The sequence below is a fragment of the Artemia sp. Qi Xiang Cuo genome, chromosome 3, assembly GCF_049724085.1.
Source record: "Artemia sp. Qi Xiang Cuo chromosome 3, ASM4972408v1, whole genome shotgun sequence".
Classification (NCBI taxonomy): domain Eukaryota; kingdom Metazoa; phylum Arthropoda; class Branchiopoda; order Anostraca; family Artemiidae; genus Artemia; species Artemia sp. Qi Xiang Cuo.
In genome coordinates this window covers 9847540-9864829 of record NC_142796.1, presented here as the reverse complement: position 1 = coordinate 9864829, position 17290 = coordinate 9847540, and the positions used below count along the sequence as shown (strand labels likewise).

Genomic DNA, 17290 nt, shown 5'->3' with positions numbered 1-17290 from the left:
GCTGCTTCTAAGGACTTAGTTGTTTACCCCCCCCCCCCATAAAAAAAATCCTCCCACAGAAAAAAACGGGAAATCTCCCCCCCACCCACACAAAAATTTACCCCGCAGAAAATGCTCCTCTGCCGAAAATACTCCCCACGGAATACCCCGCCCCCCTCATATCTGCAATAGTTTCTTTTGGTTTAAATTTTTAATGTCACTCTTTAATTTCATCTTGAAAAATAACTTGTTTTTATTTAATCGTTATCAAGCTCAAGGCATGCAATGAACAAAAATAGATAAGCTGGAAATAACAACTAATCAGTCTGTACTGAAATGACGTATCTTGTTCATCTTTTGGCATAGCTTGTTCACTGTATTTCTTAATGAACTAATTCAAATTGAAATTTTGAACTACTGAAATACACAAATGAAATATTCACAAATAAAAAAAATCTGGAAAACATCAAATAAAACAACCTTATCTCTTTTCTTCCTTGTACACGACAATGTAAAATAAGAATTTTGTAAATAATTTCTGAGACCACACTGGCTAATCATGATAAAACAAAAAACCGCGAAGACAAACAAAACATTCTTTTTTTCTTCGCAATTTTTTTTTTTATAAGAATTTTGAAGATATAAAAGGACCAGAAAAATTTATACGTGTATATTCTCTCTGTAGTGCCGTCAATTGGGGAGCAGGGGTATTTGATTCTTTAGGGTTTTTTTGCCCCCCTCCTAAGTTTCGAAAAACATCCTTTTTGGTACTTTCATTTAGGAATGGCTTTTTTTTAGATTTTCATCAAGAAAACTAAAAAAAAAACTTTTGTGCCCCTCAATTTTAAAAATATTTTCCCCCCAAGCAATCCCCCTTCTAACATTTTTTTCCACCACTCTCCCCGCGCAGACTTTGAAAAATTCTTAATTTGGCATTTTCAATGAGAATAGTATTTTCTTGGTATTTTTATTAAAGTTTTCGTGACTTTAACCTACATTTTCGTGAATTGATACCACTACTTTCTTTTCGAAAGGCGCGAAATAACTATACACCTTTCAACACCTTCATCGAAACTCGATCACCAAACACGGTACGAACTAGAGCTACGTACACAATTACTGTTTGTTTGATAATTAGTAAACTTCTTGAAAAGATTCTCTTCCTGCAGCGACAATCAGTTTGGGTTTAGAGGTGGCATTGGAGTTCAAAATAGATATCCTGTTTTCCCTGATTAATTTAAAAAAACGAAGTTTTTCCGAGGGAAGTAAAGAGCAAAGTTGAAACTTAAAACAAAAAAAATTAGTACTTCGCAGATTATCTAACATATATCAATAAAACTAGTACAAATAAGCCAACTAATTATGTTTCCTATACTTTTAGAATTATAAAAAACTACCGCTTTATTGAAAACGTAAAATAATATAGGAGTTTTGTTACAGTAAAAGCAAAACCATTAGGGACGCTTTTTACACAATAAAAGTATTATCAATCCCTTTTCGGATCAATCCCTTTTAAGATAAAGTAACAATCCAGATTTGGATTTTGCTTTATTTTTTTTACGTTTAATTTGGTATTACCTCTGCACAATGGCTCAGTTCAATGACTGGCTCTCGTTTTGGTTCTGAAAAGGACATACAATTAGTCTGTAAACAAGTTGAAGTAAAGCCATCTTGATAGTATTAGGACTGGTGTAAGACTATGAAATGCCTTATCGATTCGTTTAGTGTTGTTAGGCTACATGCTCAATTTTGATTCTTAAATCAATAATCCTGTTTTTTATACTTGACTTTTGTGTTTTCAGTAAAGCGCTTGTTTTGTATAATCCTAAAAGCCTAGAGAAACATACTTAGTTGGTTTATTTGTGCTAGTTTTATTGATATATGTTAGATAGGCTGTAAAAGTAATAATGTTTGTTCGTTTTAAGTTTCAAGTTTGCTCTTTGCTTCATTTGGGAAAACTTTGTTTTTTAAAATAAATTTTATTAAGAATACACTTTCACTTGACCTTCATGTAGCGCATCTAGAATATGATATGCTTAGACTTTGCTAGGGCGCACGTGCTCCCCTCACCACTCCCCGGATCTGGCACAATTAGCTGTTATCCACTAGCTTATGGGTTTTGCAAAAGAGAATGCCAAATCTAGGGGGAAAGCCCCCCGCCCAAATTATATAGGACGAATGTAAAATAAAATAGGATGAATTTATAATAATTTAGAAAAAAATTTGGGCTATATATTTGCACATTAGGGGGGGGAGGGAATCATACCATATATTAAATACGTAACCAAACCTAACCTAGGTACCTTTTCCCCCCTTAAACCACAAAAATCAATTATGTAAATATTGACACTAATTGAGAAACCACGGCTTTGCAGTCATTTATCTATAGCGATATCTTGCAAATAGCCTATTTGACAGGTTTCGTGACTGGTTTCCTCGTACAATAGCAATTTTGTTCCCTGGGCCAAGGTAGTACCCCGGGGGGGGGTTCGGGGTTTGCCCCCCCCCCCCAAAAAAAAATAATGGTCAGACTTGTAAATTATGCGGTGCCCGCATAATGCGTAAGTACCCAATTATGTTTTTTTTGTTTAACCCACCTCCCCCCAGAAAAAACAAATTCCATCCCTTGTGGAAGTTTCCCCACAATTAACCGGCCTCCTAATACGAATTTTCTTCTACAGAAAATTTCCCATTACTCGGTCATTAAAATCAAGGTCCCGCTATTAAAATGATATTTTTTGTCATTAAAATGACAACAACAATTCCGTTGAGCCGAAATATATAGCCCAAATTTGTTTACAAATGATTGCATATTCATCCTATTTTATTTTATTTCATTAGCATGAACCAAACTTGATTTCTGTTTGATACAACCTTCCATTTTTTATACACTGCAAAAATAAAGAAAAAACGTAATCAATATGCGACTTCTCAAACAAAAACAGCTGTCAAAAGCAATTAAGAAATCCTGTCTTGTTTCAAAGGATAAAATTTTGAAAAAAATTACTATTAAGAAAAAGTTGCCATGGGAAATTGATTCAGGAATGGTAACTATTATTTTGGTTCGTTTTAAAAGTAAAAGTTTATTCCAAAAAGAAGTTTAAGGAGATTTCTTAAAAAAGTCTAAAACTCATCTAAAATAGTGTCAGATCAATATCAAAAGTGTACCATTGGAATCTTGCATAGTTGAAAACATTGTACAGGGGAATACCAGTTCCCCTCATTCAGCGGCAGATCCAGCGGGGAGGGGGCGAAGGGGCGCACGCCCCCTAGTTTAGCCTAAAGTAGTGTAATTTACTTAATTTACTCAAGTTTGCGTTAATTAAACTTACTCCTGACGCAAGTTTATCGGATCAACCTATTTTGCACCCCATTAATTTGTTCTTTGTTCCCCCTATTCCCCCCCTCCCACAAAAAAATAAAAAATCCTTGATCTGCACCTGTCCTGATTGAATAACTAGTAAAATCACTTTTCTGTATATTTTCAATCTGAATATTTATATTAAACTTTCATTTAAACTTAACTCCGAATTACAACAGAAACAAAATTTGCCCCCCCCGTATGTAGAAATGTATACCCTGAATTGGCATATATAGGGGGGGGAGCTAATTCATTTCCGATAGAAATGATTATTATATTTGTAATCAGCATAAAAAAAGGCATCGAATGGTTTATTCACTTTATTCCTAACTCAATAATATGATTTGGTATATATTTACCCATTTTTGTTGGAAATTAATTTTAGCCCCCACCCCTATATATAACAATTCAGGGTATATATTTGCAAATTAGGGGGGTGGGGGGGGAAGTTGAAACTAACCTCTCATTTACACAGAAATAAAATTACCCCCACCCCCCTAATGTGCAAATATATACCCTGAATTGGTATATATAGGGGTGGGGGCTAAAATTCATTTCCAACAAAAATGATTGCTATATTCTTAAAGAGAATAAAAAAGAGCATTAAAGAGTGTAATTTACTTAATTAACTCAAGTTTGCATGAATTAAACTTACTCCTAATGCAAATTTATCAGATCAACCTATTTTGCGCCCCTTAATTTTTTTTTTATTGGATCTACCTATTTCGCCCCCCCCCCCAAAAAAAAGAATCCTCGATCGGCAAATGCTCACATTGAATAACAAGGATAATCACTTTTCTCAATAATTCCAATCTGAATTATTATCTTCTCTAAAAATCAAATTTGTTATACAAATTTGTAATAAACCTTTAAAAATTAATTTTTCATTTACGAAATGGTGATTTACAAACTGCAGCTATTTTGAAATTAGCTTTGCCGAGATTAAAGCGTATAGAAAACAAGACTGGGAAAACCAGTTTTTTTGCAAGTGGCTGTGAATAGGGAGATTGCTGGTCGGAAATAGGCAATATTGCGTCATAACTATTTACAATGAGCCGTTTGTATGTCCGACTTTAGGAAGAATTGTCACTTGTTAGTATTTCAAAAATAGGCAGCGCTGTACTAGGCGAAACTATTTGAATTAGTAACCTACTTAGTCACAAAAGAAACAGAATTTTAACTGTAAAAAAATTAAGTTTCTAGGTGGTATAATACAGTAATTAGAGTAGTTTAAATGTCGGTAAAATTCTACTTTAGTTACTTTTGGCTATCTTGGAAAGGGGTTGGGTTAGGAAAATGAAACTTTCAGGGATGGATGTACATGCTAATGTTTGTCCCGGGAAGGTACTTTGAAGTACCTACCTCCACTCATCCCCCCTCTATATAATGATAAATTACTGCACATTACTAGTTGTTTTTAACTCCTATTTCATCCTATATTACTATCATAAATATAAATCACTGCTTACCTTACACAACTTCTGCTTTTAACCTTGTTCTTTAAAATATATTCCAAAATCCTATTTAAATCCTAAGCCATTTAATTTTCAACCCATGCTGACTTTCTTTATGGTATATGAAGCCAGGCTTGTTGTGATGTCACACTTGCCTTATCAGAAACCCTTACCCTTGAGGGTAGCAGGCACATGCCAAACACCTCTGTGTTGATAAGACCATTTAAACTGTATTAATTAGGGAAAGGATTTGACAAGACCAGTAAAAATAACCTAATCGTTTTTAGAGGACAAATTATGTCATGGGAAGATGTTTTTAATCCCTCGTCCCCCCAAACTTAACATTTTCAAAAACTCTACTTCAGAAGCTTTTAAAATACTTCTAAAGTACTAATACATATAGTGCTAAAAAAATCATAATTAACTTCAGAGGTCACGTTATATCAAGTGGAAGAGGTTCTTTAAATCCCCCTTCCCCCTAAACTCAAAATTTTCTAAAATTCTACTTTAGAAGCTTTTTAAATATTTCTAAAGCACTAATAGATAGTGCTACAAAAACCAGAATTGACTTCAGAGGACACATTATGTTATGGGAAGATATTATTTAAATCCCCCGTCCCCCCAAACTCAAAATTTTCCAAAATTCTACTTCAGAACCTTTTTTAATTTTTTCTAAAGTGCTAAGACATAGAACACCACAAACATCAGAATCAACTTTAGAGGACAATTTGTGTCATGGGAAGATGTTTTGAAATCCCCTTCCCGACAAACTCAAAATTTTCCAAAATTCTACTTTAGAAACTTTTTAAATATTTCAAAAGCACTATTAGATAGAGCACTACAAATATCAGACTCGACTTCAGAGGACAAATTATGTCATGGGAAGATGTTTCTGGAATCCCCCGTCTCCCCAAACTCAAAATTTTCTAAAATTCTACTTTAGAAGCTTTTTAAATATTTCTAAAGCATTAATAGATAGAGTGCTAAAAACATCAGAATCGACTTCAGATGACACGTTATATCACGGGAAGAGGTTTTAAAATCCCCCTTCCCCACAAACTCAAAAATTTCCAAAATTTTACTTTAGAAGCATTTTTAAATATTTCTAAAGCACTAATAGATAGAGCGCTACAATTTTCAGAATCGAAGACAAAGGAAACGTTATATAACAGGAATAGTGTTTTAAAATCCCCTTTCCCCCCTTGATCGGAATTTTAAAACACTTAATTTTATAAGATTTTTAAATATTTATAAATCAATCAGAGATAGATTGCTCAAAACATAAGAATCAACTTCAGAGGACATGTTATATCACGGGAAGAGGTTTTTAAAATCCCCCTTCCCCCAAACTCAAAATTTTTCAAAATTCTACTTAAGAAGCTTTTAAATATTTCTAAAGCATTAATAGATAGAGTGCTAAAAACATCAGAATCGACTTCAGAGGACACGTTATATCACGGGAAGAGGTTTTAATATCCCCCTTCCCCCAAACTCAAAAATTTCCAAAATTTTACTTTAGAAGCTTTTTAAATATTTCTAAAGCACTAATAGATAGTGCTAAAAACATCAGAATCGACTTCAGAGGACAAATTATGTTACAGGAAGATGTTTTTTGGAATCCCCCTTCCCCCAAACTCAAAATTTTACAAAATTAAACTTAAGAAGCTTTTTTAAATATTTCTAAAGTGCTATAAAACAGAGCGCTAAAAACAGCAGAATTAACTATAGAGAACAATTTGTGTCATGGCACGATGTTCTTGTGATCCCCCTTTCCCCAAACAGAAAAAATTTCAACAATTATACTTTAGAAGCTTTTTAAATATTTCTAAAGTACTAAAAGATAGAGTGCTAAAAACATCAGAATCAACCTCAGAGGAGACGTTATGTCACGGGAAGAGGTTTTTAAAATCCCCCTTCCCCCCAAACTCAAAATTTTCCAAAATTCTACTTTAGAAGCTTTTAAAATATTTCTAAAGCACTAATAGATAGAGTGCTACAAAAACCAGAATCAACTTCAGAGGACAAATTATGTTATGGGACGATGTTTTTGAAATCCCCCTTCCCCCCAAACTCAAAATTTACCAAAATTCTACTTTAGAAGCTTTTTAGAAGCTTTTTAAATATTTGTAAAGCGCTAAGACATAGAGCGCTACAAACATAAGAATCGACTTTAGAGGACAATTTATGTCATGGGAAGATCTTTTTGAAATCCCCCTTCCCCCCAAACTCAAAATTTTACAAAATTGTAACTTAAAAAAATTTTTTAAATATTTATAAAGCGCTAAGACATAGAGCGTTAAAAACATCAGAATAAACTTTAGAGGACAATTTATGTCATGGGAAGATGTAGAGGACAAATTATGTTATGGGAAGATGTTTTTGAAATCCCCCTTCCCCCAAACTCAAAATTTTCCAAAATTCTACTGTATAAGCTTTTTAAATATTTCTAAAGCACTAATAGATAGAGCGCTACAAATATCAGAATCGACTTCAGAGGACAAATTATGTTATGGGAAGAGGATTTTGAAATCCCCCTTACCTTTCATCCCATTCCCCCTTCATACTCTAAAATCTGGTTGATAATTTAAAATTTGAAAAGCCTTATTTTCCACGGGGGTATTTTGATTTGGGGGGAGGGCGATTTTAAAAACCTCTTCCCGTGATATAACGCGTCCTCTGAAGTCGATTCTGATGTTTTTAGCACTCTCTGTCTTAGCGCTTTAGAAATATTTTAAAAGCTTCTAAACTAGAATTTTGGAAAATTTTGAGTTTGGGGGGAAGGGGGTTTCAAAACATCTTCCCATAACATAATTTATCCTCTACAGTTGATTCTGATGTTTGTAGCGCTCTATGTCTTAGCGCTTTAGAAATATTTAAAAAAACTTCGAAAGTAAAATTTTGTAAAATTTTGAGTTTGGGGGAAGGAGGATTTTAAAAACATCTTCCCATAACATAATTTGTCCTCTGAAGTCGATTCCGATATTTGTACCGCTCTATCTATTAGTGCTTTGGAAATATTTAAAAAGCTTCTAAAGTAGAATTTTGGAAAATTTTTGAGTTTGGGGGGAAGGGGATTTCAAAAACATCTTCCCGTAACAATATTTGTCCTCTGAAGTCGATTCTGATGTTTTTAGCGCTCTATCTATTAGTTCTTTAGAAATATTTTAAAAGCTTCTAAAGTAGAATTTTGGAAAATTTTGAGTTTGGGGGGAAGGAGGATTTTAAAAGCATCTTCCCGTGATATAACGTGTCCTCTGAAGTCGATTCTGATGTTTTTAGCACTCTATGTTTTAGCGCTTTAGAAATATTTTAAAAGCTTCTAAACTAGAATTTTGGAAAATTTTGAGTTTGGGGAGAAGGGGGATTTCAAAAAAATCTTCCCATAACATAATTTATCCTCTACAGTTGATTCTGATGTTTGTAGCGCTCTATGTCTTAGCACTTTAGAAATATTTAAAAAAGCTTCGAAAGTAAAATTTTGGAAAATTTTGAGTTTGGGGGAAGGAGGATTTCAAAAACATCTTCCCATAACATAATTTGTCCTCTGAAGTCGATTCCGATATTTGTACCGCTCTATCTATTAGTGCTTTGGAAATATTTAAAAAGCTTCTAAAGTAGAATTTTGGAAAATTTTGAGTTTGGGGGAAGGGATTTCAAAAACATCTTCCCGTAACAATATTTGTCCTCTGAAGTCGATTCTGATGCTTTTAGCACTCTATCTATTAGTGCTTTAGAAATATTTTAAAAGCTTCTAAAGTAGAATTTTAGAAAATTTTGAGCTTGGGAGGAAGGGGATTTCAAAAACATCTTCCCATAATATAAGTTGTCCTCTAAAGATGATTCTGATGTTTTTAGCGCTCTATGTCTTAGCTCTTTAGAAATATTTAAAAAGCTCCTAAATCAGAATTTTAGAAAATTTTGAGTTTGGGGGAAGGGGGATTTTAAAATCATCTTACCGTGATATAAAGTGTCCTCTGAAGTCGATTCTGATGTTTTTAACACTCTATCTATTAGTGCTTTAGAAATATTTTAAAAGCTTCTAAAGTAGAATTTTGGAAAATTTTGAGTTTGGGGGGAAGGAGGATTTCAAAAACATCTTCCCGTGATATAATGTGTCCTCTGAAGTCGATTCTGATGTTTTTAGCACTCTATGTCTTAGCGCTTTAGAACTATTGAAAAAAGCTTCGAAAGTAAAGTTTTGGAAAATTTTGAGTTTGGGGGAAGGGGATTTCAAAACATCTTCCCATAACATAATTTTTCCTCTGAAGTCGATTCCGATATTTCTAGCGCTCTATGTCTTAGCGCTTTAGAAATATTTAAAAAACCTTCTAAAGTAGAATTTTGGAAAATTTTGAGTTTGGGGGGAAGGGGGATTTTCAAAACCTCTTCCCGTAGAGTGCTTTGAAAATCCTCCTTGAAGGAGGATTTTCAAAACCTCGTCCTGTAGCACTCTATGTTTTAGAGCTGTAGAAATATTTAAAAATCTAATCAAGTATTATTGTTGAAATTTTTGTGTTTGAGAAGACGGGGGGTTTTAAAAAACTTTTCCCGTGATATAACTTGTCCTCTGAAGTCGATTCTGAATGGTTTAGATCTCAATCTATTAGAGCTTTATAAATATTTAAAAATCTTATAAATTAGAATTTTTGTAAATTTTGAGTTTGGGAGGAAGGGGGATTTTCAAAACCACTTCCCGTGATATAACGTGTCCTCTGAAGTCGATTCTGATGTTTTTAGCACTCTATGTCTTAGCGCTTTAGAAATATTTAAAAAAGATTCGAAAGTAAAGTTTTTGAAAATTTTGAGTTTGGGGGAATGGGGATTTCAAAAACATCTTCCCGTGATATAAGGTGTCCTCTGAAGTGGATCCTGATGTTTTTAGCACTCTATCTATTACAGCTTTACAAATATTGATAAATCTTATAAAGTAAAATTTTGGAAAATTTTGAGTTAGGGGGGAAGGGCGATTCCAAAAACATCGTCCCGTTACATAAGTTGTCCTCTGAAGTCAATTCTGATCTTTGTAGTGCTCTATCTATTAGTGCTTTAGAAATATTTAAAAAAGCTTCTAAAGTAAAATTTTGGAAATTTTTGAGTTTGGGGGAAGGGGGATTTTAAAAACCTCTTCCCGTGATATAACGTGTCCTCTGAAGTCGATTCTTATGTTATTAGCACTCAATGTCTTAGTGATTTAGAAATATTTAAAAAGCTACTAAAGCAGAATTTTAGAAAATTTTGATATTGGGGGGAAGGGGGATTTTAAAAACCACTTCCGGTTATATAACGTGTCCTCTGAAGTCGATTCTGATGTATTTAGCACTCTATGTCTTAGCGCTTTAGAAATATTTAAAAATCTTCTAAAGTAGAATTTTGGAAAATTTTGAGTTTGGGAGGAAGGGGGATTTTCAAAACCACTTCCCGTGATATAATTTGTCCTCTGAAGTCGATTCTGATGTTTTTAGCACTCTATGTCTTATCGCTTTAGAACTATTAAAAAAAGCTTTAAAAGTAAAGTTTTGGAAAATTTTTGAGTTTGGGGGAAGGGTGATTTCATAAACATCTTCCCATAAAATAATATGTCATCTGAAGTCTAGTCCGATATTTCTCTAAATATATGTCTAAGCGCTTTAGAAATAATAAAAAAACATTCTAAAGTATAATTTCGGAAACTTTTGAGTGTGTTAGGAAGGAGGATTTTAAACAAATCGTTCCGTAGTGTGCTTTGAAAATCCTCCTTGAAGGAGGATTTTCAAAAACCCTTCCAGTAGCACTCTATGTTTTAGCGCTTTAGAAATATTTAAAAAGCTCCTAAAGTAGAATTTTAGAAAATTTTGAGTTTGGGAAGAAGGGGGGTTTTAAAAACCTCTTCCCGTGATATACCGTGTCCTCTGAAGTCGAGTCTGATGTTTTTAGTTATAGATGTATGATCACTTTATACATAATTTAAAAAGCTTGTGAAGTAGAATTTTGAAAATTTTTGAGTTTGGGGGGACGGGGGATTTTAAAAAACTATGCCCGAGCGCGCAATGGTCCTCTGAAGTCTTGACTAAATCTTTGAGCGCTAGATAAAGGAGTTCGTTATAAATATTTTAAAATGCTTATAAATTTAAATTTTGGCAATTTTTTAGTTTGGGGGGAAGGGGGATTTTAAAAACCTCTTCCTGTGATATAACGTGTTCTCTGAAGTTGATTCTGATGTTTTTAGCACTCTATGTCTTAGAGCTTTAGAAATATTTAAAAAGCTTCTAAAGTAGAATTTTTGAAATTTTTGAGTTTGGGTGGAAGGGGGATTTTCAAAACCACTTCCCGTGATATAACGTGTCCTCTGAAGTCGATTCTGATGTTTTTAGCACTCTATCTATTAGTGCTTTAGAAATATTTAAAAAGCTTTTAAAATAAAATTTTGGAAAATTTTGAGTTAGGGGGAAGGGGGATTTTAAAACCCTCTTCCGGTGATATAACGTGTCCTCTGAAGTCAATTCTGAAACTTGTAGCGCTCTATCTATTAGTGCTTTAGAAATTTTTAAATGCTTCTAAAGTAAAATTTTGGAAATTTTGAGTTTGGGGGGATGGGGGATTTTAAAAACCTCTTTCCGTGATATAACGTGTCCTCTGAAGTCGATTCTGATGTTTTTAGCACTCTATCTATTAATGCTTCCTAAACATCTTCCTATGACATAATTTGTCCTCTAAAAAGGATTGGGTTATTTTTACTGGTCTCTCTTGTCAGATCCTTTCCCTAATTAATACAGTTTAAATGGTCTTATCAACAGAGTTGTTTGGCATGTGCCTGCTACCCTTAAGGGTAAGGGTTTCTGATAAGACAAGTGAGACATCACAACAAACCTGGTTTCATATATCATAAAGAAAGTTGGCATGGGTTGAAAATTAAATGGCTTAGGATATAAATAGGATTTTGGAATATATTTTAATGAACAAGGTTAAAAGCAGAAGTTGTGTAAGGTAAGCAGTGATTTATATTTATGATAGTAATATAGGATGAAATATGAGTTAAAAACAACTAGTAATGTGCAGTAATTTACCATTATATAGAGGGGGGATGAGTGGAGGTAGGTACTTCAAAGTACCTTCCCGGGACAAACCTTAGCATGTACATCCATCCCTGAAAGTTTCATTTTCCTAACCCAACCCCTTTCCAAGATAGCCAAAAGTAACTAAAGTAGAATTTTACCTAAATGTCAAAAAGTTTTTAAAGTGATTAAAGTGTCCGACTACTGGGTGTCTTACCCTAGACTAGGTAAAGAAGACAGCTCTAGACTATTGACATAGCCTAATCTAACCTTCTCATCCCTGGAAAAATCAGCTTAATCTCTTTCCTTAATTTTTTTTTTTTTTAGTTAAATGTTTTGTAACTAGGTTTTGAAAACAATTTTAAGGAGTTAGCCCTAATTCAAATAGTCAAGTAAGCAGCATTAAGCCTATAACTTTTTTCTAAATTTAAAATTGCTTACATTTTCCCAATTTTTAAAAACCTTATAAATGAAGAATTAGCAATAAAGTTCTACTTTTGATCATCTTGTAAAGGGGTTAGGCTCAGAAAATGAAACTTTCAAGGATGGGTCTACAGGCTAAAGTGTATCCTAGGGAGGTATTTTGTTATACCTACCTCCACTCCTTCTCCCTCTAGAGAGTCATGAGCTTTAAAAAATTGTATTCTAAAAGTGGAACCTTGCACAATAGATATTCTGCTTAAAGGAAGTACAACAAAATTGTTTTCAGCTTCACAACTTTTCTCAATCCCAATTTAGGCCATAAAGCTTTAAAGATATGCAAATGCATTTCCTAAATTTTGAAAAAAAACATTGATATGGCTTAAAATTCTACTCAAATAACAGGAATTGTATTTTCAGAACTAAAGCCAGAGAAAAAGAAACTGATAACTGAAAATTCAGTTAAAATATTATTTGGTCAAAATTTCAATAAATATAGACCTGCTATGTAGACAAATTTCAGAACTCTCTTGAGAGAGAAGGAGTGGATATAAGTACTTCAAAACACCGTCCAATGACATACCTTAGCCTTTAAACCCATCCTTGAAGGTTTCATTTTCCTAACATAACCCCTTTCCATGATTGCCTAAAGTACCTAAGCAGAATTTTACTGAATTAGCAAAGGAATTAGGCTCTAAACACTTTTCTTAAGCCATGTTTGTGATGTAAATCTTTTCTGAAAGTTTCAATGGTAAAATTCTGGATAAAGGGCTTTTGGCTATCTTAGAATGTGGTTGATTTAGGCAAATAAGATTTTAAGGAATGGATCCAGAGCCTCAATGATATCCTAGGAAGATAGTATGAAGCTACTATCTCTACTTCTCTTTTATTTCTAGGGCTTATAAGAAATTGCTTGCTTTGATTTATATTGTATATTCACTCCTGTAAGTTTCATGTGCTTAATATAGGCTACAACCTTTGGGGTTCTCCAAGAGTTAAAATAAATATGGCAATATAAAAACAGGGGGGGGGCATTGAAATTGTCCGTAACAAGGATATGAGTTGAAACATTTAAAATACATGCTAAAAAAAGTTATAAAGTTTAGTTCAATTTTCTGACTATTTTATAAATAAAATAAGGCTTCTCTGATGGTTGATGTAGTCTTATTAGATGCTTGATTAGTCATATTTACAATTTTGGTTTTTATTGATTGTTTTTCAGTTGAGAGATATCCATGGGTTTTATGGTGCCCTCACAAAAGAAATGGAGGAGATGGACCCTGAGCTGTTTTTTAAAACCTATCGGATGGATAAAGAGCATGTGAATGCTATTGCAACTCTGGTCCAAGCTGATATTGTGAAAGAGGACACAATAATGAGACCTATAAATCCAGTTAAGGCCCATTTAGCTGTGGCACTTAGGTGAGAAGTATTCTGTACTTTTGCTTTTAGCATAGATTAGGATCCAACCAGTATAGATTCTTGGGGTCTGATAACATATATTGCTATCATACTGACTCAGTACCAATATAATTTGCTGATAAATTCCTCTCTGGAAAAAAAACATACCTGAAGTTTAAACCTCCTATTCTTTGCTCATATTCATATTCACTTGTTTCTTCATTGTCTATACACACCAAAGAACAGCCTCAACAATTCACTGTGGAATCCAAATGCATATATGCTTTTTATGGTATTTGTATTATGGGAGAGGGAGGATTGTTAGAGGTGGAATTTGTTTTGAACTACCTGTTCAATGTTGTGAGGTAAAGAGTATCAAGATTGAATGTGATTCACTCATCCATCTGATTGGTGGTAGGTGGAGTTGGATGACGTTTTTTTACTTTTACCTCATGATGTTATTTATAAATCAAAGAATAGAGGCTTAATATGATCTTTTTTGTCTACCATTGAGTCCCCACTGGGAGCCCCATTCGTCATGAGAATTATGCCTAGCATCTGGTGATACAAACAAAGACAAAATAATAAGCAATAATTTTATTTAGATTATTACCCAAAGATGGATACACAACGGAGCTTCAGTAAACAGTATGACAAAAATTGATTAAACTCAGTCTTGTTCCTCCAGACTGAATTTATGGTTTATTCATATATGCCTGAGTTGGAAGCATGTTTCCCCTATTTGGTTGTTCCCATTACTGTTAATCATTTTATTCTTGTTTTGCACTGCGAAAGAATTAATCTAATTTTGTTTGGAAAAACATGCAGGCTTCATAGATATATTTGGCATAAAGGCTAAGAATCTTAAAATTATGTTAATATTGTTATATTGTTTTTTTTGTTTTTTTTTTAGAGGAATTACATTGAGATTAAAAAATACTGCCAGTATAATGGTTTTATTAAATAATATATTTTGTCTTAAAAAAACATATTTTTTTTGTTTTGCCTCGCCATAACGACCCTTAGTCAATGTATTTATATGTTTAGGAATATTAAATAAGTTTTTGACCTATTTATTACTTCAAACACTTGATTAAGCTATGTGATTGACACTGCCACATTTAAATGAGGAAAAAATGGCCTTGATAAATTTCTTTATGATATAAGGTAAAATACCTTATTTGGATTTTCTTGACTGTTAAAATATTTTATATATAACAGTCAATAGAATTTTTCTCAGAGGCTTGGTCATTAAGGTAAATTGAAAGTTTTCTACCCTTTGTACTTTGCAGAAATTAAGTCAGTGTAAGGTTTTGATTTTATGCCCAATTTTAGAAAGCTTATAAGTGTGATATAAATGGATTTGAACTATTGAGTGTAGCTCCTTTCACTTGTTTTCTTAGATGGAGAACAAATTCTAACTTGAATGTTTGTTTATTTCAATCTTGTGGCCCCAGTTTTTTTTTTTTTTTTATTATCTTTTACAACAGAATTTATCCAGATCAATTTTTATTTAGAAAATATGACAACTATCCCATCTTTGTGGAAGTTCCCTTTTATATATACATATTATATAAATATTTTATTTTCAGGTATCTTGCAAGTGGGAATTCTATGGCAACATTATCATTGTGTTACAGAATGGGACAATCCATAATTTCAGGCATCATAAAGAAACATGTGAAGCAATTTGGAAAAACCTACAACCTATTTATATGAAACCACCTTCCAAGGAAGATTCTTATGCAATAGCCAGAGATTTTTCTGAACTTTGGGACTTTCCACATTGCATTGGGGCAATTGATGGAAAACACTATCAAATTCAGTGTCCTTCTAATTCTGGTTCTGATTTTTTCAATTTCCATCAATTTTACAGCATAGATTAGATAGCTGCTGTAGATGCTCGCTACAAGTTTATTTATATTGACGTAGGCGCTAAAGGAAAGGAAAATGACAGTACTGTCTTTTCTAGGTCAAGCTTTGGTACTGCTTTGCACAATGCCACCCTACCCATCTTTGTTGCCAAATTCAGAGGATTTTTTCCCATTTGTTTTTGTTGGGGATGAAGCTTTTCCTCTTCAAAAAAACTTAATACGGCCGTATCCAAAGTATGGCAGCCTCACCCAACAACAGAAGATATTTAATTACTGTCTGTCACAGGCTAGAAGGGGGATAGACAATGCATTTCGGATAATGTCCATGATAATTCGAATTCTCAAAAGTAGTGTCAATTGCAAGCTGTAAACAATAGACCTTATAGTGAAAACCACTTGCATCTTGCATAACTTTCTTTTAGGATCTGATTTGTCAAGACATAACTTCACCACCCTTGTTGACCGAGAAGTAAATGGGCAAATTATTCCAGGCTCTTGGTGCAACAACTATAGCCTAGAGTCAGCCGGAAATTTATCCAGTAATTTCTCATCTAGAAATGTTATCCTAGTAAGAAATACCTATAAGGAATATTTTACTGGTCCTGGATTTATTCCATGGCTGGATCAGTCTGGACATAATGGGATATATTAGATTCAGTCAGTCAAATTTGTTTTTCTCTTTCCAGTTTGCAATTGGGGCTATTTCTATAAAACATGTAGGTTAAACAAAGTTATTAACATGGTATTGTTTTGGGATTGGGGTAAGTACTTGAATAGCATATTAGTACAATTTAGTCTTTAATGATTAGCAATCTTCAAAAAGAATAGTGCTAGATAATCTTGAGAAATTGAAAAAAAATAATAGATGAAAATTATCTTTCTAGAACTAAAACTATTTTGGAGAAAAAAACCATTTATTTATTAAATTTTTTTTTTCATGGGTTCCTTGTGGCAATTTTGCATTTATCTTTAAAACTAATTTTGTTGTTATTATTTTTCAAATATATATAAGAAGCTATTTAAATATAACGTTTTGTTCAACCCCAACTCCCCAATCAGATTCAAAGCCTGTTTTGGCTTCATTTTAAAATTGAAGCCATTTGCCACTGAACAAGTAATGTTTCTTAAGCAATACAATTTTTTTTCCTTTTTTGTTTTTATTTATTTGCTTAACTCAGGACACTTCCTAAACTCCATAAAGTAAAAACCTCAAGGTGTTTTTTTTTTAAGCCCCTTTTTTTTCCAGTACTAAAACAGGCACAGAAAGATATCAAAATTACAATATTTATTTCACAAATTTGGAAAGAAATAAAAAATTATACAAATATTTTTTCAAAAATAGATATTCTATCTGTTCGAGTAATCTCCTTGTATTAAGTGTGTACTGTATTCTTGTCTTCCGTCGTTTTTTGTACTATTTTAATTTGTGTTTTGGTAAAATGTCACATATACCGGAATAGACAGGATCGTTCCTCCTATTAATGTTATTTAATTTTTGTATTGCATAGTTTTTTTTTTGATTTAATGATTATTTTTTCTTTTGGGTTCTCCAATTTTTCGTGGTCTGTAATTACCTTCGAATTTATAAAAGAGTTGATAGACAATTGGAAGTGACCTTATTCAATCACTTGCACCATAGTTCGTCCTTATCATTGATGATCGACAATCTATCAACCATTGTTGAATGTTTCTTTAAAAGTTATGCTAGCTTTGAATCTATCAGAAACAGTATGTCTTGGCTTTACTCTAATTAGCCATGGCTCTCCAGTT

The 17290-nt window shown here is 33.0% G+C and overlaps 1 long non-coding RNA gene across 1 annotated transcript in view; it reads left to right on the top strand.

Annotated features, from left to right (window-relative positions):
• The window catches only part of LOC148953742 (uncharacterized), a 251121-nt gene extending 235346 nt beyond the window's left edge, over positions 1-15775 (top strand). The window contains exon 2 of the long non-coding RNA XR_016141552.1: positions 15239-15775. This is a non-coding gene — a long non-coding RNA (uncharacterized LOC148953742). The remainder of the gene's footprint in view (positions 1-15238) is intronic.
• The last annotated feature ends 1515 nt before the right edge of the window (positions 15776-17290 follow it).